This window comes from Oryctolagus cuniculus, chromosome 2 (genome assembly GCF_051225735.1).
Source record: "Oryctolagus cuniculus isolate XC-2025 breed Fujian yellow rabbit chromosome 2, ASM5122573v1, whole genome shotgun sequence".
In the NCBI taxonomy this organism is placed as follows: Eukaryota; Metazoa; Chordata; class Mammalia; order Lagomorpha; family Leporidae; genus Oryctolagus; species Oryctolagus cuniculus.
In genome coordinates this window covers 200,524,475-200,546,504 of record NC_142868.1, presented here as the reverse complement: position 1 = coordinate 200,546,504, position 22,030 = coordinate 200,524,475, and the positions used below count along the sequence as shown (strand labels likewise).

The following is a 22,030-nucleotide window of genomic DNA, read 5'->3' as shown; positions in this document are numbered from 1 at the left end:
TTCATCTCCCTCCTAATGCAGCTGGAAGATGGCCTAAGTACTACATCCCCTGCCACCCTCCTGGGATACCCAGATGGAGTTCCAGGCTTTCAGCCTGGCCATTGTAGCCAATTAGGGAGTGAACCAAAGGATGGAAGATTCTCTCTCTCTCTCTCTGCTTTCAAATAAATAAAAATACAAATCTTAAGAAAATAAATAGAAAAACAAGGACTGGAACCAGTGCTCCGATACAGGATGTGGGTGTCCCAAATGGTGGCTTAACCCACGTCATCACAATGCTGCCCCAAGACCTGTTTCAAAGTCACTGGTATAAGTGTAATTGACTTCACAAAAGTCACTGGTATAAGTGTAATTGACTTCACATTTATGTAGACCTGGGCTTTATAGTGACCTTCATAACTGTGAAGAATTTCTCAATTTCTTAAAAGATTTATTTATTTATTTGAACAGCAGTGTGATGCAGACAGAGGGGGAGAGATATACGGAGAGAGATCTCCCATCCATTGGTTCACTCCCCAAATGACTGTAGCAGTCAGAATCCTGCCAGGCTGAAGCCGGGAGCCAGGCACTGCTTGCTCTCCCACAGGCAGACCCAGCACTTGTATCATCTTTCACTGCCTTCCCAGGAGCATTAGCAGGAAGCTGGGTTGGAAGTGGAGGAGCTGGGACTCAAACCAGCGCTCCAGTATGGGATGCTGGTGTCACAGCTGCAGTTTAACCTGGTGCACCACAACACTGGTCCCAGAATTTCTTAACTTTGCTTTGCTCTCATTTTTTTCTCTTATAAAATACAGAAACACACATGATTGTTGTGCAAATGAAATGAAGCAAATCAAGTCACTTGATGGAATAACCACGTGAACGCCTCTGTCTGTAGGGCTTGTATCAACGGAAGAGAGCTCCACACAATGCAGTACAGTGATCATGTGAACTAAAATATCAGCATCTGTTGGGAAATTGTTGATTTATTATTATTGATTATTGTTTTATTTGAAGAATACCTGCTGTTAATGCATTTCTATTGGTGGAGATTTTGCAGGGATCTCGAGAGAAAGGGCTTTAAACATTTTTATTTCAACTTTCACAGTGTGGTAGATGCCGATCCTGAGAACTCTGGATGCACAGTCACACATGTGGTTTCAGTGCTTGGCTGACTTCGTCAGAAATGAAGACGCATCAGCAGCCAGGAAAAGGAACAAGGGGTCGGCATGCACAGGGCTGGCACAGGACTGCAGCTGCCAGGGCTGCTTCTCCAGTTTGTATCTCCTGGGGCTGGGGAGTCATCAAGGCAGCCACAGATGAGCCCCGATAACTTGCACCAATAACGCCAGGTACTGGAAAGGCCGTATCTCGTTGCGAGGGAAGTATGTTGACAAGGATCCCACACTGTGTCCACCTGGGATGCAGTTTAAATCTAATGAGTAGGTGGGATTAGCGCTGAATGCTGGCAGCTGTGAGCCTGGTTCACAAGTTTCTGGGGCTGAAGAGAGAGAACCCAGACACTGAATCCCTGGCCAAAGGCGATGCAACACACTCCTGAAAGATCGGCTCTGCCAGACAGGAGCCCAGCACACCAGCTGCAAAATGCACGGGGAATGAGGCTGTTGAAAATGTGGAAAGACACTTTAACAAAGGAAGGGAAGTCATTGCAAAGCACAGAGTTTGCTTCAACAACATGAGAGAGGCTTTGCAGAAAACACCGAACCCCTAAAACTGCAATTATTGAAATCAAGATAATTCTAATGAAACAAACAGTAAATGGGACCCTGTGGAAAGACTTGGTGTAGGAGAGGTAGATTTGAATGACTCATTCCACAAGGAGCAAAGGAGATGCAACCTCCTAGGTTACTTGTTACAGGTAATGGACCTCTCAAGAGAATTGAATGAAGAGGATAGAAAAAAGGGAGGACAGGCCCTACCTAAAGAAATAATGAATGAAAGGATTTTTTTCACAAGTTATAAAGGACTAAATCTTAGTGAACCTTAAGAAAAAATAAATGGGCCGGCGCCGCAGCTCAATAGGCTAATCCTCCGCCTTGCGGCGCCAGCACACCAGGTTCTAGTCCCGGTCAGGGCGCCAGATTCTGTCCTGGTTGCCCCTCTTCCAGGCCAGCTCTCTGCTGTGGCCAGGGAATGCAGTGGGGGATGGCCCAAGTGCTTGGGCCCTGCACCCCATGGGAGACCAGGAGAAGCACCTGGCTCCTGCCATCAGATCAGTGTGGTGCGCCAGCCACAGCGCGCCGGCCGCAGCGGCCATTGGAGGGTGAACCAACGGCAAAGGAAGACCTTTCTCTCTGTCTTTCTCTCTCACTGTCCACTCTGCCTGTCAAAAAAAAAAAAAAAGAAAGAAAGAAAAAATAAATGCGTCCTAAAACTTTAACCATGGAATTGTATGCACCCAAAGACAAAGACAAAAAAAAAGCAGAGAGAAAAGGCAGATTGCCTGCAAGACGGACAACTAGCTGGCTAGGATCCTTCTCAGCAGTGGTCAGGGAGGCCGAGGTGTGGTCACTTGAGTTAAGTCCATCCCAAGGGACCTCCTACATGGTGACACCACCGGTCTCCAAAGGCTTGCAGAATGCAAAGGTGGGTCGATTGTAACCGACCCTCCTCCACCAGCCTTTCTACTCTGAATCAGACGCCCTTTGCTACCACAAGCCAGAAGCAGGAGTCTGACTTCTGTGTCTCCCACGCAGTGCCCAGAGTGGGCGTCCCTGTCTTCACAGCATGCATGCAGCAGGTGCTCACTGACGCAGGTGGCCATCCTGCAGTGCCTGTGAGTAAAGACCGCTTGGAACCCAATGGCTCCGTGGCTTTTCTCTAGCCCTGTCCTGGAGCGGAAGCAAAGGCACCTTTCAAGGACAAAGATGATCTACTCGGGCCCGGCAGAATCTCTGCATAAAGACAAGTAGAAAATAGTAGGAATCATAAGAACCTCACAAAGACAGTGACCTGATGGATTTGCAGTTCGTCCTGAAATCCCATCGTGTGTAGCCTGGAACATCAAGGCTGAGCCGTGAGGCCCAGGTGAGAGCGAAGCAGTCCTGGTGTATCTGGAAGGTGAAGGTGGACTTGCTTCACCTCCTTAGACCTGGTTTCAAAGTCAGACTCTGGGGAGAGAGAGAGAGAGAGAGAGAGAGAGAGAGAGAGAGAGAGGAGGTTTTTATATTGTAAAGCACCTTTCTGAATGGGAAGGGTTAGCATTTTGCAGATTCTGTTAGGGTCACAGGGCTTTCCTCCTAAGAGGGGAGCCCAAGACAGGAGGGCGCTGGCCACCTGTCCTGCCAAAGCTGAGACAGGGGAGGTGCTAGGAGGGAGGTGTGGGCATCAGCAGCTTTTCCGGGGGTGTCTTTGCTTTAATACGGCTTCCTCAGCAGAGGCGTCCCTGATCACCCGACACAAAGCCTCCTCCCTCCACTCTCCGTCCGTTAGTTTTATTTCGCCTTCTCTGCTGCTGGGATGCTGTGTGTCTGTTGATGTGGCTGTCGTCAGCTCTCCCACCAGATCTCCTAACACACGCTGTTACCTTCCCAGAGCCAGGGCTGAGCAGACCAGCCTGTTCATTCTATGAATGGGTGACAGGGAAGCTCAAGTTCAAAGACATTTTACTCTGCTTGCCTCCAGGATTCTGGAAGGATGCTTTAGAGAGCGCCTTGTGCACCAGCTTAGGGGACCCACATCGTCATCAAAACCATTGTGAAATGCAAATGAGAGAAAGGGAGCCCAGGTGGGCGTCCCTGAATGAAACAGTGGTGTGCAGGTGACAGTGAGTACAAAGGACAGAGACTACGTTTGGGACAACTGGGTCAGACAGGGCTCAGCTGTGCACCCACTAGGCCATGGAGACCTGAGTCAGAATCCACAGAGCTTTGGTTATCTGTTATACAGGGAGCTCCATCATCATTCGAGACACCATTATGTGGAGCAGAATCCCCAGTGGTTCCTTTAAACACCCTTCTCCTCCTTTAACAAATAGAGACAGACGCATTCTGCATTAATATTAAGGAATAAATAATAAATTATAAACAGAAGAGAAATCCTAAGACCGTGCTGTGGTGTCTGTGCAGAGTTTTATGGTCCCTGGAGGAAGCCTCTCTAGAAATGTACATTTTCTTCCTGTTTGAAAATATTCACAATTCTTTGTTAATCCAGTTCAGCCTACCCATGGAGGGACATTGGAATGGAGCCGTATTGAGAATTCTATGAGCTGCATTCCTGCATCGCATTTCAATTACAGACACCGTTTGTCTTGTGTGAGAATTCTCCCCTGTGCTGCTGGAGATAACAGCCTTTTCAGGTCTCTGAAGTTGCTGGGGTCTACAAGGTATCTCCTAACACCCCGTAGGTGTTTGTAATCTCGCTGTAACAGAATCTTGTCATGTCTTGTTGACTAATTAAGCTCTGTCGTTCCAAACCTCAGCAGCCAAAAGTTCAAGAGTTAAACGGTGGAACAGTGAATCTAAAAGCAAGCAAGAAGGAGGCGCCCTGGGTGCCGGCTGGGTTTTCACTTCTTGCTCTTGTGTTGTGCTGTTTTCACTCTGATTTTCCAGGCACTGCCTGGCCAGAGATCCAAGTAGACTCCACACAGAGGCAAATACACTGCCCAAACTCGAGGTTGGGGACGAATCGTGCGTGATGAAGGACAGTGAATCCTCTTAGCTTGGTGTACTACAGGGGGAGGCAGAATGCTGTAATTGGTATTTCTTTATTCACACAGCCGATGCTGACTCTTGACTAGCTGCCAGACCCTGGGACAGACATCTGGGTACCAAGACCCGTTAGGAAGGATTCCTGCCCTCAGCGTACACAGTCTTGTGAGGAAGAAAGTCAAGTGGGGGATTGTAGGCCATGTAGTGAGCACTGAGGGTCGGGCCCAAGCAGGAGCCCGGGGTTCTGAAGACAGGGAGACTCTGTCCTAGGGGCGGAGTGGGGCTCCCATGAGTGACTTCTGAACTGTGAAGGACCAGCTGGGAGTGTGGGAGAGCCCAAGTCGAAGAAGAGCACCATCCAGAGTATCTCTGGGGGCCACACAATCCGCTCAGCGACAAAGCCTGAGTTTTGACTGAAGCACTCAACAGGCAATCCAAGATTCCCACTTGGGGGTTAGGCTCTGGGGAGATCTCTGGGATTGCAATAGGACACCCTGGTGGCCATGTGACAAGATGGGCTCAATGGGGAAGTGAAGGAGAACCAGCCAAATTCGGGGAACTCCTTCATGGGGGAAGAAAACAGGCAGTGCAGGGCTGGTCACAGCTGTCTTAGCAGCTTCTCAGGGGACTGAGGAAGCTCAGCCGTAAGACTGGAGGGAGGGTGGTGATCTTGTTTGGCGACCCTGCCTGCAGAGGGTGGTTTTGTTAAACAGGAAAAGACACTGTTGAGGGATGACATCATAATTTCAACTGTGGTTTGAGGTCCCCCTGGGCCAGGCAGGAGGAAATGTGGACAGTTAGCCACCCATTAGCCCCTGGAACTCATGAGAAAGTGTGGTGATGTGCAGATCCCTCATCATCAACTTTGCAGGACAGTTAACCACCAAGCATGTATACAGGGAGAATAAAAAGATAAGTGTAAAATCCTAGGGAATAATTAAAAGCCAAGAAAACCAGGGAGGTAGACTCAGAGACAAGCATGCCACAGAAGCTCCAGGGAAGATCCCTGGGAAGAGTGGCCCTGGGATTGCTAGATGCTTGGAAAAGGTCGGTCTGAGAGCAAGCCCTGTGACCTGGACTCTGCAGTTCCAAGGCTGCAGGTGAACATTGCGTGAGTAATTTCAGTGGATTAAGGAGCAAATAGAAAATTAAGTAAAGAGAATAAAATGGAGGCAAAAGGGGAACCTAGAGTTAATTGCTGTAGCTCGGTTTGTAGATGAAAAAGTTGAGGGAGGGCAAAGGAACATTGCACAGACACTTGGCAGCTGAAACTTTGGGTTGATAGGGAGGCATCAGAGAACGTGTACTTAGGAAAACGGAGGCAGGATCTCGCAGGCAAGCTTAAGCTCCAGCACAGGAATGAAGGTTACTGCCATCGCCAGCGGCAAGGGAGACCCGCGGCAGCGCAGCAGAGTGTCAGCATGTGCCCAAGAACAGTCTAAGACTGACAGGTGTGCCAGGAGTGACTGGGGATAAAGGACAACACAAGAAGTCTGGACTGGTGGCCATCACTGACCCAGAAGATGAGGCGAAGAGAGGGAGGCAGGATGTGAGAGAAGTGGGTGAAGAACCAGATATCCTTCCGCTTCTTATTTTCACTCTACCTCTAGCTGGGTTTTAACTGCTATAAATATCTTTGTCCCAGCCCGGGCTTTGCTCTGAAGATCCCGGTGTGGGCGGGTAGCCAGATGTGTGAAAGGATCACGGCCCATGTGCCCTAGGGTTTCTGTGGCCCTTTGGCACAAAGGTTAGGATTCCCTTTTAGAAAGCTGAAAAGTGTTTCACTAATTGTGTGTGTGTGTGTGTGTGTGTTTGGAGTTTGCTTTTCAAAAATTCATCCAAGTGTGTATTACAAAAATGTGCATGGATTTAAAAAATTTTTTTTACAGGCAGATTTAGACAGTGAGAGAGAGAGACAGAGAGAAAGGTCTTCCTTCAGTTGGTTCACCCCCCAAATGGCTGCTGTGGCTGGCGCACTACTCCAGTCCGAAGCCAGGAGCCAGGTGCTTCTCCTGGTCTCCCATTGGGTGCAGGGTCCAACCACTTGGGCCATCCTCCACTGCCTTCCCTGGCCACAGCAGAGAGCTAGACTGGAAGAGGAGCAACCAGGACAGAATCCGGCGCCCCAACCAGGACAGAATCCGGCGCCCCAACCAGGACTAGAACCTGGGGTACTGACGCTGCAGGCGGAGGATTAGCCTAGTGAGCCGTGGCGCTGGCCTTTAAAAAAATTTTACAAAGTAAATTTATTTTTTAATTCCATTTTCAACACACATCCCATTTGCTTAATTCATTCCTCTAAAGATGGATATTCAGGTTGGCTTCACATTTTAGCTTTTGTGAATAATGTTACCATGAAAATGAGAATGTAAATGTTGCTTGGGAATCCTGATGTCGTTTCTTTTGGGTACAAACCCAGAAGTGGGATTGCTGAGTCTTATTGTGGCTTCTATTTTAATTTCCTGGGACATCCCTATATTATTTTTCCAGTTACAGCACCAGTTTACATTACTACCAACATTGGGGAGATGTTGATCCAAAAGTACAAAGTTAGAGTTACACAAGATGAACAGGTTCTGGAGATCTGATGTGTAATGTGGTGACACTGTTAGCAGTGTTGTGTTGTGTACTTGGAATTTACTAAGAAGGCAGATAGGTCTTAAATGTGTGTGTGTGTGTGTGTGTGTGTGTGTGTGAGAGAGAGAGAGAGGAAGGAAATGGTTACTACGCGAGATGATGGATATGTTAATTAGCTCTATTGCAGGGATATTTCACATTGTATACATTGAAGTGTCACTTCGCACCCTAAATATATAAAACTCATATTTGTTGATATCTCAACAAACTAAAAAAATGTGAGGAATTGTTCATGAACGTAACAAATAGAGGGAAAAAAAGGCTAATTGTAAGTTTCTCCACTTTCTATTTTCTTGTGTTGAAGAAACTGATCCATTGACAGAGAAATACTAATCTAGAACGAGTTAAAATATGTATAAAAATGACTCTTTAAGAAATGGTGATCCTAATGTCACCAGAAACAGTTTTAGGTGTTGCAGAATGAGACTGGTAAGGATACTTCACATAAGACACTGCTGGTTTATCTTCAGTGAGTAAAGGATACCACACAGTTAGTCCCCTGGGGGCTGGTGTTTGCTGCAGTGGGTTACCCTGCCACCTACAGTGCTGGCATCTCATATGAGCACTGCTTTGAGGGCTGGCTGTTCCGCTCTGATCCAGCTCCCTGCTGCTGCACTTGGGAAAGCAATGAAAATGGCTCGAATGCTTGTCCCCTGCACCCACACGAGAGGTCGGGATGGAGTTCCAGCCTCCTGCCTTCCTCTTGGCAAACCCCAGTGATTGTGGCCCTATGGGGAACGAACCGGTAGACACAAGATTACTGCTTCCCACCTCTCTCTCCATCACTCTGTTATTTAAACAAATATACTAAATTCTTTCTGGGACCAGTGTTGTTCTGTAGTAGGTTAAGTTGCCACCGCGTTGGCAGCATCCCAAAGGGAGACAATTCATGAACCAACTGATCCACTGCAGATCCAATCCCTGGTAATGGCCTAGGAAAAACAATAGAAGATGATCCAGGCACTTGGGACCCTGCCACCCATGTGGGAGACCTGGAAGAAGCTCCTGGCTTCACTCTGGCCCAGGCCTGGCCATTGTGGCCACTTGGGGAGTGAACCAACAGTTGGAAGATCTGTCTCTGTCTCTCCCTCTGTCTCAGTAACTCCACCTTTCTTCCAAATGCCTTTAAAATAACAAATAAATACATATATAAACAAAGTAAAATAAATCTTTTTTGTGTTTTTTGAATTTATTATTTTTTAAAATTTTATTTGAGGAATAAATACAAACTTCATGCGTTTAAAATACACAAACTTGGGAAGTGATTTGTGGGGAGCAACTCGGACTAGACTAAGTTACTGGAATTAAGACTTATTCTATGCATCTGCTCTCCCACAATATGGCGCTGGGAGAGAAGAAAACAGCTTCTACACAGCTGCCTCCAGTTCAACCAATTAACTGTAGGACTTGCTCCTGATTGGAGAAGAGCAGCGTACTCGGCGTGTGGGCAGCCGAGTTGGGATTGGCAGAGGAGGACTATAAAGGAGGAGAGAGACGGCATGCACCAGGAACATCTAAGGGGAACATCTGAGGGAACATCTGAGCAGCTCCCGAGAGAGCCGGCCGGCGGAGTGCCGCTCCCCTGCGGAAGTGGGGAAAGTGGCCAGGGGGAACTGCCCTTCCACGGAGGTGGAAGGGACAGCAGCCAACCCGGGAAGAACCAGCAGCAAACCCGGGGAGGGCCGAGCAGACAAAAGAACAGCGCAGGGTCCTGTGTCATTCCTCCACGAAGAGGGGGAGCGACATAATGGTGCCGTGACTCGGATAGGAAACCTAGGACGGATAGGAAACCTAGGAGGGAAGAAACGGGAAGAAATGGGAAAATTTCGGAGAGAGAGACTAGCAAACAGCCTAGGGAAAAGCCGGACGAAAAAGGTGCCGGAAGAAGCTATCAAAAGCCTAGGCATAGACTCAGATACGGACTACGGGGGGAAGCTGGGAGAAATCTCTAAGGTCGAAAGCGAAAGTGAAAGCTAGAACAAACAGACTCGGATGCGGACTGTGGGGAGAGGCCAGGAGAAATGAGGGAGGAATATTGTTGGAAGAAAACTTAGGGAAACATACCGGGTAGAGAAAAATGTTAGGGAGGATGTAGCCGCGGGGGCAGGCCGAGGCGGAAACGCAAGCCAGCTTGGGATTCGTCAAGTCAGCCCGGGGAGCAAAAGGCGAAAATCTAAAACTAGAGGCAGAGACGTATGAGCTAGGTTGGAATCCGTCAGATTAGCCTGAGGAGCAAAGGACGGGAAGCCAGACCGAAAGGCGCAGATGCGTGAGCTAGGTTGAATTCGCCAGGTTAGCCCGGGGAACTTAGATTGAATACTAGTGGCGGAGACGTGAGCTGGGGCTGTGTGACTCATGGAGGCTGCCGTGCGCAGAGAGAGCGTGCAGGGCACAAGTAGATAGGGAACGCTGGGCTAGTGCGAGACCACGGAGTGTGCGGAGTGTGCGCGCGCGAAGCCGAGCCGCGTAGAGCCGCGAAGCCGCGCAGATAAGAGAAGCGGGCTGAAGCGGCTCAGCCGGGAAGCCGCCGAGAAGCAGCCTCGGGGCGGGCGCCGGGAAGCCGCGGGGATAAGAGAAACAGAAGTTTAGAAGTAAAATGAGAGAAATAGGAATGTTGGTAGACAGACATAAAATGGGAGAGATAGGAATGCCCGGAGATATAGAGAAAAATAAAGCCTCCCCTCAACATGGCAATGAGAAGGCTTGGATTCGGTCTGCCCGATTATTGAGGCGATGAGCACCTGCGGGCGGCTAGCAGCTTAATGGCCGCAGGTCACCGAAGACAGGCACGTTATCAACACCAATAAGTCACCCCACAACATGGCAATGAGAGAGCTTGGATTCGGTCTGCCTGATTAGGGCGGTAAGCACCAACAGGCGGCTCGACCAGAGTATGAGCTGCAGGTCACCGAAGATAGGCACGAATCAACACCAATAAGCCTCCCCACAATATGGCGCTGAGAAGGCTTGGATTCGGTTTGCCTGATTGCTAGGTTTTGTAAGCACCTGCAGGCAGAGCAGAGCATGCGCTGCAGGGCACCGAACACAGGCACGCATCAGCGCCTAAAAACCTCCTCACAACATGGCGAAGAGAGGACCCGGATTCGGTTTGCCTGATTGATAGGACTTGTAAGAACCTGTGGCAACTCTAGCAAGTAGAGCAGAGTGTGTGCCGCAGGACACCGAAGACAGGCGCGTATCAATGCCAAAAAATAAAAAGAAAGGGGGATCTGTGGGGAGCAACTCGGACTAGACTAAGTTACTGGAATTAAGACTTATTCTATGCATCTGCTCTCCCACAATATGGCACTGGGAGAGAAGAAAACAGCTTCTACACAGCTGCCTCCAGTTCAGCCAATAAACTGTAGGACTTGCTCCTGATTGGAGGAGAGCAGCGTACTCGGCGTGTGGGCAGCCAAGTTAGGATTGGCAGAGGAGGACTATAAAGGAGGAGAGAGACGGCATGCACCAGGAACATCTAAGGGGAACATCTGAGGGAACATCTGAGCAGCTCCCGAGAGAGCCGGCCGGCGGAGTGCCGCTCCCCTGCGGAAGTGGGGAATGTGGCAGGGGGAACCGCCCTTCCACGGAGGTGGAAGGGTCAGCAGCCAACCCGGGAAGAACCAGCAGCAAACCTGGGGAGGGCCGAGCAGACGAAAGAACAGCGCAGGGTCCTGTGTCGTTCCTCCACGAAGACGGGGAGCGACATGATTCTTCCCCCAAGTACCTCCCTCCCACCCGTACTCACACCCTTCTCCCTCATTCCTCTCCCTTTCCCATACTTATTTTTACAAAGGTCAGTGCTTGGTTAATTTTGTACTTATAAGATTAGCTCTGCACTAAGTAGAGAGTTCACAGAACAGTATGAAGAAAAAAGAAAAAAAAAACAGAAACAAATAAGAAAAACATTGTTCCTCAACATTCAAGTCAAGAGCTGTTCAAAATAGTCCCATCTCAAAATAATAGGTTTGCTCCTGTAGTTTACCGTCTAGGTAATCTATTAGTCACCACAGATCAGAGAGAACATATGGTATCTGTCTTTTTGTGTCTGGCTTATTTCACTAAGTATGATGATTTCCAGTTGCATCCATTTGCTGCAAATGACAAGACTTCATTTTTTAATGCTGTGTAGTATTCCATAGTGTATATATATCCCATAATTTCTTCATCCAATCTTCAGTTGATGGACATCTGGGTTGATTCCATATCTTAGCTATTGTGAGTTGAGCTAAAATGAATGTGGGGCTGCAGATGACTCTTTGGTGTGCTGATTCCGTATACTTTGGATAAATTCCCAGAGTAGGATGCCTGGGTCATATGGCAGGTCTCTATTCAGCTTTCTAAGATGTCTTCGTACTGTCCTTCATAGTGGCTGTTCCAGTTTACATTCCCACCAACAGTGGATTAGGGTTCCTTTCTTCCCACATCCATGCCAGCCTTTGTTTGCTGATTTCTGTATAACAGCCATCCTAAGGGGAATGAGGTAGACCTCATTGTGATTTTGACTTGCATTTCCCTGATAGCTAGAAATCCTGAGCATTTTTTCATGAGTTTGTTAGCCATTTGAATGTCCATTTTTGAAAAATGTCTGTTCAGGTCCTTTGCCCATTTCTTAACTAGGTTTTTGTTTTGTTGTTGTTGAGTTTCTTGAGTTCTTTATAGTTTCTGAAAATTACTCTTTTTATCAGTTTTATAGTTTGCAAATATTTTCACCCATTCTGCCGGCTCCCTCTCCAATTTGATGAGTTTTTCTTTTGCAGGCAGAAGCCTCTCAGTTTGATGTAAGCCCATTTGTTTATTTTGGCTTTGATTGCCTGTGCTTCTGGGGTCTTTTCCAAGAAATATTTCCCTATGCCAATGTCTTGCAGACTTTTTCGAATGTTCTCTAGTAATTTTATGGTATCACATCATAGATTTAAGTCTCTGACCCATCTTGAGTGGATTATTGCAGAAGGTGTAAGTAGCAGGTCTTGTTTCATACTTCTGCATGCAGAGATCCAGTTTTCCCAGCATCATCTGTTGAAGAGACTGTCTTGGTTCCAGGGATTGATTTTTGATCCCTTGTTGAAGATAAATTGGTTATAGATGCATAGATTGGTTTCTGGAGTTTCTTCAGTTCCGTTGGTCCACACATCTGTGCCAGTACCAGACTGTTTTGATTATAATGGCCCTGTAAGTACGTCTTGAGATCTGGCATAGTGATGCCTCCAGCTTTGTTTTTGTAGTTTAAGATTGCTTTAGCTATTTGGAGTCTCTCGTGTTTCCATATGAATTTTAGCATTATCTTTTCTAAGTCTGAGAAGGATGTTGTTAGTATTTTGATTGGGAATGAATTCAATCTATAAATTGTTTTTGGTAGTATTGACATTTTTATGATGTTGATTCTTCCAATCCATGAACATGGAAGATTTTTCCATCTTTTTATGTAGTTTTCCATTTATTTCTTCAATGTTTTGTAATTTCATCATAGAGATCTTTTACATTTTTGGTTAAATTTATTCCAAGGTATTTCAATTGTTTTGTATCTATTGTGAATGGTATTGATCTTAGAAGTTCTTTCTCAGTTATGGCATTGTCTGTATACAAAAGCTATTGACTTTTGTGTGTTGATTTTATATTCTACTATTTTACCAAACTCTTCTTTGAGTTCTAATAGCCCATTCATGGAGCCTTTTGGGTCCCCTGTATATAGAATCATGTCATCAGCAAATAGAGATAGCTTGACTTCTTCCTTCCTAATTTTCATTAGTTTGATTTCTCTTTCTTGCCTGAAGGCTCTGGTTAAGACTTCAGAAACTATATTGAATAGCAATGGTGAGAGTGGGCATCTCTGTCTGGTTCCGGATATTAATGGGAATGCCTCCAACTTGTCCTCATTCAGTAGGATGCTGGCCATGGGCTTGCCATAAATTCCCTTGATTGTCTTGAAGAATGCTCCTTCTATACCCAATTTGCTTAAGGTTTTCATCATAAAAAGATGTTGAATTTTATCAAATGTCTTCTCTTCATCTATTGAGATAATCATATGACTTTTGTTCTTCATTTTTTTAATGTGATAGATCACATTTATTGATTCATGAATGTTGAACTGTTCCTGCGTACTAGGGATAAATCCTACTTGGTCTAGGTGGATGATCTCTCTGATGTATTGTTGGATTCGATTGGTTAATATTTTGTTAAGGACTATTGCATCTATGTTCCAGGAAAATTGGTCTATAATTCTCTTTTTTTTCCTCTTGTTTGTTTTCTTGTATAGGAATTAAGGTAATGCGGGCTTCATGGAAGGAGTTTAGGGGGATACCCTTCCTTTAATTGTTTTGAATAGCTTGAGAAGAATTGGAATTAGTTCTTCTATAAATGTCTCTTAGAATTCAGCAGTGAAACCACTGGGACCTGGGCTTTTCTTTGTTGGAAAGGTCTTTATTACTGATTCAATCTCTGTCTGGGTTATTGATCTGTTCAGGTGTTCTGTGTTTTCATGACTCAATTTTGGTAGATTACATTTGTCTGGGAATCTATTCATTTCTTCTAGGTTTCCTAATTTTTGGCATACAGCTCTTTGTAGTAATTCCTGATGATTGTTTTTATTTCTATGGTATCTTTTGTTACATTTCCTTTTTCATCTCAGATTTTGTTGATTTGGGTGTTCTCCCTCTTTTTTTTTTTTTTTGGTTAGTTGGAGCAATGGCATGTCAATTTTGTTAATTTTTTCAAAAAATTGCCTCTTCATTCCATTGATCTTTTTTTATTTTTTGTTTATTTCTCCTCTAATATTAGTTATTTTTTCCTCCTTCTGATTTGGGGTTTGTTTTGTTGTATTTTTTTCTAGATCCTTGAGATGCATTGACAGCCCATTTATTTGGTGACGTTCCCATTTCTCAATATAGGGATTGATTGCGATAAACTTCCCTCTTAACATTGCCTTTTCTGTGCCCCATAAGTTTTGATACGATATATTGTCATCTTCCAGAAATTTTTTCTTTCTCTTTTGATTTCTTCTATGACCCACTGTTTATTTAGGAGCATGTTGTTCAGTCTACATGTCTTTGCATATGCTCTAGGGATTCCTCAGTTGTTGATTTTGAGCTTCAGTCCATTGTGATCAGAGAAGGTGCATGGTATGATTTTGACTTTTTGAATTTGCTGGGACTTCCTTTATGGCCTAGTACATGGTCCATCCTAGAGAAAATCCCATGCACTGCTGAGCAGAATGTGTATTCTGCAACTGTGGGGTGAAAATTTCTGTAGCTATCAGTTAGGTCCATTTGGACCATAGTGTCAATTAGCTCTGTTGTTTCTTTGTTGATTTTCTGTCTGGTTGATCTCTCCAGTGACAAAAGAGGAATGAAGTCCTCCATTGCTATTGTATTGTAGTCTATGTCTCCCTTTAGATCTGTTAACAGTTCTCTTAAATATCTTGTAATTGAGTGCACATACATTTATTATAGTCATATTTTCCTGTTGTATTGATCCCTTAATCATTGCATAGTATCCTTCTCTGCCTCTTTAAATAGTTTTTGTGTTAAGGTCTATTTTGTCTAATATTAGGATGGCTACACCTGCCCTTTTCTGCTTTCCATTGGCATGGAATATCTTTTTCTATCCTTTCACTTTTAGTCTACATCTATCTTTGTTGGTGAGGTGTGTTTCTTGTAGGCAGCAATTAGATGGGCATTGTTTTTTAATCTATAATTCTAGTCTGTATCTTTTAACTGGAGACTTGAGGCCATTTTCATTCAAGGTAACTATTGATAATTAATTACTTGCCTGCCATTTTTATTTGAATATTACATCATTTATGTTGGATTTATTTTGTGCTTTTACTGGGGTATTTTCTGCCTTCATATTCTTTCTTTCTGTGTTTCTGTATGTAGCACATCCTTTGGCATCTTTTGTAAGGCTGGATGAGTGGTGACAAATTATTTCAATTTCTGTTAGCTATGGATGGTCTTTATTTCACCTTCATTCATAAATGAGAGCTTTGCGGGGCACAGTGTTCTAGGTTGACTTTTTTTTCTCTTAAGACTTGAGATATATCTTACCTTTATCTTTTAGCCTGTAAGGTTTCTGATGAGAAGTCAGCTGTGAGTCTAATTGGAGACCCACTTAAAGTAATCTGGCATTTCTCTTGAGCATGGTTTAGAATCTTTTCCTTATGCTTTACTGTGGAAAGTTTGACTACAATGCCTCATCATGAAGGCTTTTATGGTCATGTCTGCTAGGAGTTCAATGCACTTCTTTTACTTGGGTGTTCCTTTCTTACTCCAGATTAGTGAAGTTTTCTTTAACTATTTCCCTAAATAGGCCATCTAGTCACTTCTCTCTTTCTACACCTTCTGAAACTCCTAAAACCGTTATATTGGTCATTTGATAGCATCCCATAGATCTCCAACAGTGTTTTTAAGTTTTCTAATTTCTTCTTCTTCTTTTTTTTTTTTTTTTGGTCTGACTGAATGATTTCTAGAGATTTGTCTTCTAGCTCAGGTATTATTTCTTGTGTGCCACCAAGTCTGTTGTTAAGGCTTCCCACTGCATTTTTATTTGATCTATTTAATTCTTCATTTCTAATATTTCATTTTGATTTCTCTTTAAAATGTCCTACCAATTGTTCTTTAACTGCTGTGGTTGCCTCTGCTGAGTGGGTAGAGAGAGTCCCCAATAGTTGCTAGGTACATGCATAAAAGCTGGAGCAGTTGCTACATGCTTTTGTCGAAATATGGCAGCATCCCTCCCACAGCTGGCTACAAGTCACTGTTGGGCTGGGAAAAGGCGAGAGAAGCAGGACACTCTCCCCCACAACCCCTAGGGGAGCAGTTGCCCCACTGCTCTGAGGGACTCAAACATGTGAGTCTCTTGTGGGCCTGTGCCATCTGACCTCACCTGATTTGCCAGGCCAGGTGCTTTCGTTTGCAAGGTGCTTGGTCTTTTGTTGTTTTCTTGCTTGTTGCTGTGTGCCTGCACCTTCCACACAGATCTGGGCCATTTCCAATGCGTTTGCAGGACCTCGCACTGCAGTTTTTCCTGCAGCATTACCCTGAGAGTGCACTTTCTCCATTTCTTTCCTATTGATTTCGCTTAGCCTAGATCAGGCCACCCTGTCACTATTCTGCCACTTGGAACCCCCAATAAACCTTTTTTTTTTGAAAGTCCTTGAGTGGATTCCACTTGCTGCCCACTGCTCTTCCAGCAAACCCTGCTGTTCCAATGCAGACTTGATGGCTTTCTTCTCACCTGCCAGAAGTATTTGAGTAACAGCTATCCGCGGTGAGTCCTCATGTTACTAATATTCCATCACTTTTTCAACACAGACAAGAGTGCATTCATTTGCAAACTATGAATATTGTTCCAAGTCAGGAAAATTAAATTATACTTGTCAAATAAAGAACACACAATGATTCAGTATACCTAATTCTTTCAATTATTCATTTTCTTTTTTTAAAAAAAGATTTATTTAATTATTTTGAAGCTCAGAGTGACAGTGAGAGAGAGACAGAGACACACATACAGAGAAAGATAGATAGATGGAGAGAGAGAGAGAGAGATCTTCGACCCACTGGTTCACTCCCTCAGATGGGCACAACGGCTGGGGCTGGGCCAGGCTGAAGCCAGGAACCAGGAACTTCATCTGGGTCTCCCACATGGGTGTAGCGGCCCAAGCACTTGGGCCATCCTCTCTGCTTTCCCAGGAGCGTTAGCAGGGAGCTGGATGGGAAGTGGAGCCGCAGGTGTCCATATGGGATGCCAGTGTCACAGGCAGTGGCTTTCCCTGCTACACCATAATGCCAGCCCCCATAATTATGCTTTTTCCTTACTTGCTGATTTTCAATTTGCTCATGCACAATGGGCTCTCTGTTCGTTAGTAGCAGTGAGTCTGGTTCTGCCCTAGCATGATGAGGTTTGCTACTGCTCACCCTGCTGAGTGCAGCTCCCAGCATTCTGTACCTGGAGCACCAGGCGGACTAATTGATTGGTTATTTCTATCTCTTCAAGGTTGTTGAGAGCTATGTATTAATTATCACCTTTTCAAATCAGTGATTAGGAGATGAATGCTATCTGGCAGATGGGAGAACTCCATTTTGCTCTGAAATTGGAAATTTCAATGTAGTCCCACAATGGCTATCACCCAGCCGCATTTTTAGTGTTGTGCATGTTCCTTTGAATGTGAAGAACAGACAGTTGTGCTAGTCTCATTTTTTTTTTTTTTTTTTTTTTTTTTGCTCTGCTGAGCCCACATTGTGGATCCATTACCAGGAGATGTGTAAAAGCCATTTGATCTAGGCATAGACCTTTAAACCCAGACAGTGTGCGTGGGGTATGAACTTGCCACCTGTGTGCCTTCTCCAGCAGCTGTGTTTTGCGACCAGCCCTCACCGTAGTTCAGTGAGTGAATGTGAGTTCCTCTTCACGGCTAAAGAATATGGAGTTGCAAGACACTCAACGGTCTCCCCATGTTTAAGCAACTGGTGAGTGACAGGCCAGCACACATCTTTCTATCACAACTTTATCTGCTAAAGATGCCTCATAGGCTCTCATCAAACTGCCCTCCAACTGTGTACTATTATTACGAAGCACATGTGCTTGGACGATGAAGAAACAGGGAATGTCAACAGAGGCACTGAGGAGCCGGCGAAGGAGAAACCCTAGGGGAAGGTGCTGAAGGAAGGCGAACAGAGGCTGCATTCTTCATTCTGATAATTTTAGGTTTATTTAGGAAAGTGCAGAAAAGCGGGTGACAAGAGAAACGCCCATCAACGTTGCATGTGGGTATTTTAGCTGTTAGTCTTTTCTTCCAGCCACTGGAGGTTTCAACACTCCTTCATAAAATCCTTCACAAGGCTCTTCTGCAGTGCAGTCTCATGGTCTTGGGCTCACTGCTTTGGAAGAAGATGTAGGTAGGCTGCAGGGCAAACAAGGCTGCCCAAGCACCTCTAAGCAAGGATCACGTGGGTCCCCCTTCTGGCTCCTTTGGGTCCACATGGGCAGTTATCTCAAGTTGCCATGACAGCTGACTCATCATCAACACACATAGGTTTTTCAAGATTCCAGAAAATCGAAGTCCAAGCATGCTTGACCTCTGGTGAGGGCTCTCTTCCTGGACTGCACGCAGCTACCTGCTGGTGTGTGCTCACATGGTAGAGAGAGAAGAAATGAGCTCTGTTGTGACTCTGCTGGGTGCAGTACTTCCATTCTTGGGGGCTCCACTCCCATGACTATGTGTAATCCTAATGGCCTTGCAGTACCCTTGCAGCTAATTCCATAGTGCGTAGGGGCACAGTTTCAACATAGGAGCTTTGGGCCATCACATCTCCTTTGGAACATATGACCAGGCAGCCCCGAGACTTCCCTACAATGAGAAATATCCAGTTTCTCTACTGGTTTGCTTATTTACTGTCCCTTCTTCTCCTGCCAGACTGCAAACTCCATGACAGCAGAAGAACATGTGTTTGTTATTCATTGAGTCATTCCCACAAGCCCTTGCCTCTAAGGATGTGTCAAATGAATGAGCAGATGAAGAAATGAATGCATGGATCATTGACTTCCTCCCAGAAGTGCCTCCCTTCTGTGGGCTGGAGTTTGGGTCCCTGCCAGCCTTGTTACCCATCCCTGTCCTCCCCGTGCACACAGTGACTCGACTCAGCCGCAGCCATGGTGCTATGCTCAGCCTTAGGGCTATGTTTACATCTTGCACTACATTTAAGCATCTTCTTGTCATCTCACTCACCCTTTATTTTTTACCGTTTAGCCCACATGAAGTATGAAATCTCTAATACCTCTCTCCACAGGCAGAGTCTCCCTTTGCTATTTATTTATTTTTTTTCTCTGAGAGGTGCAGTACTTAGTTGGCTATAGAAAGAAAAGCACCTGGTTGTGGCACCACCAGTCACACCCACAGGCTCCTAACACAGCTCCTCTGAAGCAGAGGAGAGAGCTGCCCTGCTTTGCAAAGGCCACAAGTTTGGAATGTCTCCACTTGGAGAAAATGGGATGGGAGGGGAGGGGTCTTTCTTAACTATTTTCAAACAGGTATTACCCAAGTGCAAAAAAAATTGTTATTTCCTCTGGTCTTGTAGCAATTGCACATGAGTCTTTAGGGCACGGAGTTGAATTTCATCTTTCAGAGGTGTAGTCACAAGTCTTGGTATGTGAGGCTGTGAGCAGACACAGTATTAACAGAAGCTTATGCTTCCTGGTGTCCGTTAGGAAATTAGGTTTATCACATCAGTGTTGGGAAAGTATTCAAAGAAAAGAGTTTCTCCCCTTCTGCCTTACTGAGTCCTGCTTTCAAAAAATAGAGGGACACTCACACAGAGCATCAGACAGTGCTTGTAGACCGCAGGGATGCGACTCTGGGGTCCCAAGGTGGTCCCACAGGCAGAGCTGCAGGGCCCTTAAGTCTGCATTCATCAGGGGAACAATGGGCTCCAGCCTTGTGCATGTGAGGGCAAACTCAATGATTTTCAACACAGACGAACTGCAGTCTGCTCTCTCTGACTGATTCTCCACTGCACCCCTGGAAACCAGGCTGGATATTTGGCCCAGAAGTGGGTATTTGCCCTTGACCATGGCATAAACGCTTTCATTTCAACAAGTCTGAAGATTTTTAGCTACTCTCTGGCAAAGGTGAGTCTCTTACGTTGGGTGAAGGAGACAGGGAGGAAGAGGGGTGGCAGGCACTCCCTCGTGTGCCTGGGAGGGGAGTCAGGAGTGGTTCTGGCCGGTCTGTTGGAATGGCACTGTGCTGAGCTCCTCTCACGCTGTCTTTAAAGCGCTTGTAGGAACACCAGGGGCACACAGACAGCAGGGGCGCTGCACTGCCTCGTCTTTCTTCCGTGGGAAGAACTCTCAGAGTTGCTGAGGTGTGCCTTTTCAAATGATGTTTGCATGGGCCACTCATCAGAATGAATAAGAGTCCTAAGATCTAAGACAAGGTTTTTGGGACTGATGCCTGCCCAATGCATTATCCTGGGTTTTCCTGGGGTAGAGAGAGCAGAGTATGATGGGTAAACAAAATGTCAGAAGCTCCTGCCCCCTCTGCAGCCTGGACTGATAAGTCTGGAGGCTAACTCATTCATTCATCCACATTTCTGTATCATTTATATATATATATATATATATATATTTATTTATTTATGTAAATAGCACACAGCATGTAATTCACCTCATTATGGTCATCCATATTAGAGATGCAGCAGAAAGATAGATGGTCACCATCAATGCAGTTTACCTTATTTACAATCACACCTAATGCTGCAAAGTAGAAGTGTGTGCTATTGTGGAAAAGTGAGAGGAAGACATATCCTGTCTGAATGCTATACATTTCTGCATCTCATGCCGGCCTATATGAATTGTGTGTGGTCACCAAGTCATTGCCTACTCCTTTGGTCCTACAGGAATGGGTAGCAAGACCTGAACGTTTGAGTTTGGCCAGTGACAGTATTTCCCCCTCTTTGACAAAATGGTCATTCTGTAAGATGGCTCCTTCGAGCAGGGCGGAATTCCCACAGTCTAGTTTCGTTTTGAGAAAAGGCACAGGAGATAGAGTTCCCAAGCTGAACAGTGACTCACAATGTGGTGTATTTCCTGCTACTCTGAAGAATAATCAGCAAACCCAAAGTGAGGTGCAGAGGTGAGACCCTTGCCTTCGGAAGATTCTGTGTTTGTTCAGAGCCGACACGGTCACCTGCTTGGTTCTGTGCTGAATTGTCTGAGATACAGAGGCCGGAGCCTTAATCCTGGTCCCATTGATTCCATGAGAACTTGGAGAATTTGACCGTGTTTCACCAAATCCAGTACTTGTTCTTGAAGCCTTAGTCACTTTGGAGAACAAAACATAGTTAGATTCATCTTTAATGGTTACAAAATCTATGTCTGTAATTGTACTTATTAAACATATGTGTGCAGTGGAACCTTCCAAGGCTGGTCCAACAGAAATAACCTGGTTGCTTCCCCAAGGGAGACAAACATGAGCCAGCCCTGGTAGGGGTGTTTTCAGCACCCAGAGAGAATTCTGCAGGAGCCACTGTGGACAGTGAGGGTGGGGCCACTCTGCCAGTTTGGTAAGACTTCTAAAGAGAAGTGTGGGGGGGCAGAGGTGGGCCAGGGAAGCTTATATCAAAGCTGAATTTGGCTTAATTTGGCAATGCAAACATTTCTGAATAGTTGGAAGGTAGCAGTGAGGAGATGTGAGACATGAGACATTATAAGCCACAGTTGTTAAACAGTTAATGTTAGATTCTGCTCTGAGTGCCCTTAAATTGTAAACCCACTTCCTCTACCCATCACACCTGGAAGGAAAGATGGCCACAGCTTGACTTCATAATGGGGCAAGCAAAGCTCACTGGTTCAGCAAAGGACCCGGGGTCAGAGACGTACGAATGCAAGTTCATCTCAGGCAGCCTGTGTTCTCAACCATTGTATATCCTGGAGGAGAGAGACCCAGCAGTCTTTCACGTGGGCTGAGGTCTGGGGCTTTATTCTCCACATTCTGGAAAATTCTCAACTCTCTTCTCAGCACTTCCCTTTAGGCAGATAGACATCAGAGGACAGGAACACTTTCCCTGCGCCAGGAAAGCAGTGGAGACTGCCTCCAAGGGGCGGGGTCGTAGGAGTGAAGAGGGAGGAGCAGGTGACAGAGCCACTGGCAGGCCTGACTTCCTGGGCTTTGTAAGCTGCTTACACGGGGCAGAAGAGCAAAAGCGAGGGAGAAGCTCCGAATGACTTCAGACGGAATCAACATCAAGTCA

The 22,030-nt window shown here is 45.6% G+C and overlaps 1 long non-coding RNA gene across 6 annotated transcripts in view; it reads left to right on the top strand.

The window, feature by feature from the left end:
• The window catches only part of LOC127487513 (uncharacterized), a 123,840-nt gene that overhangs the window by 46,029 nt on the left and 55,781 nt on the right, over positions 1 to 22,030 (top strand). For all 6 annotated transcript variants that reach the window (XR_007914381.3, XR_016230658.1, XR_007914380.3 and 3 more), the window contains one exon: positions 1,088 to 3,027. This is a non-coding gene — a long non-coding RNA (uncharacterized LOC127487513). The remainder of the gene's footprint in view (positions 1 to 1,087; positions 3,028 to 22,030) is intronic.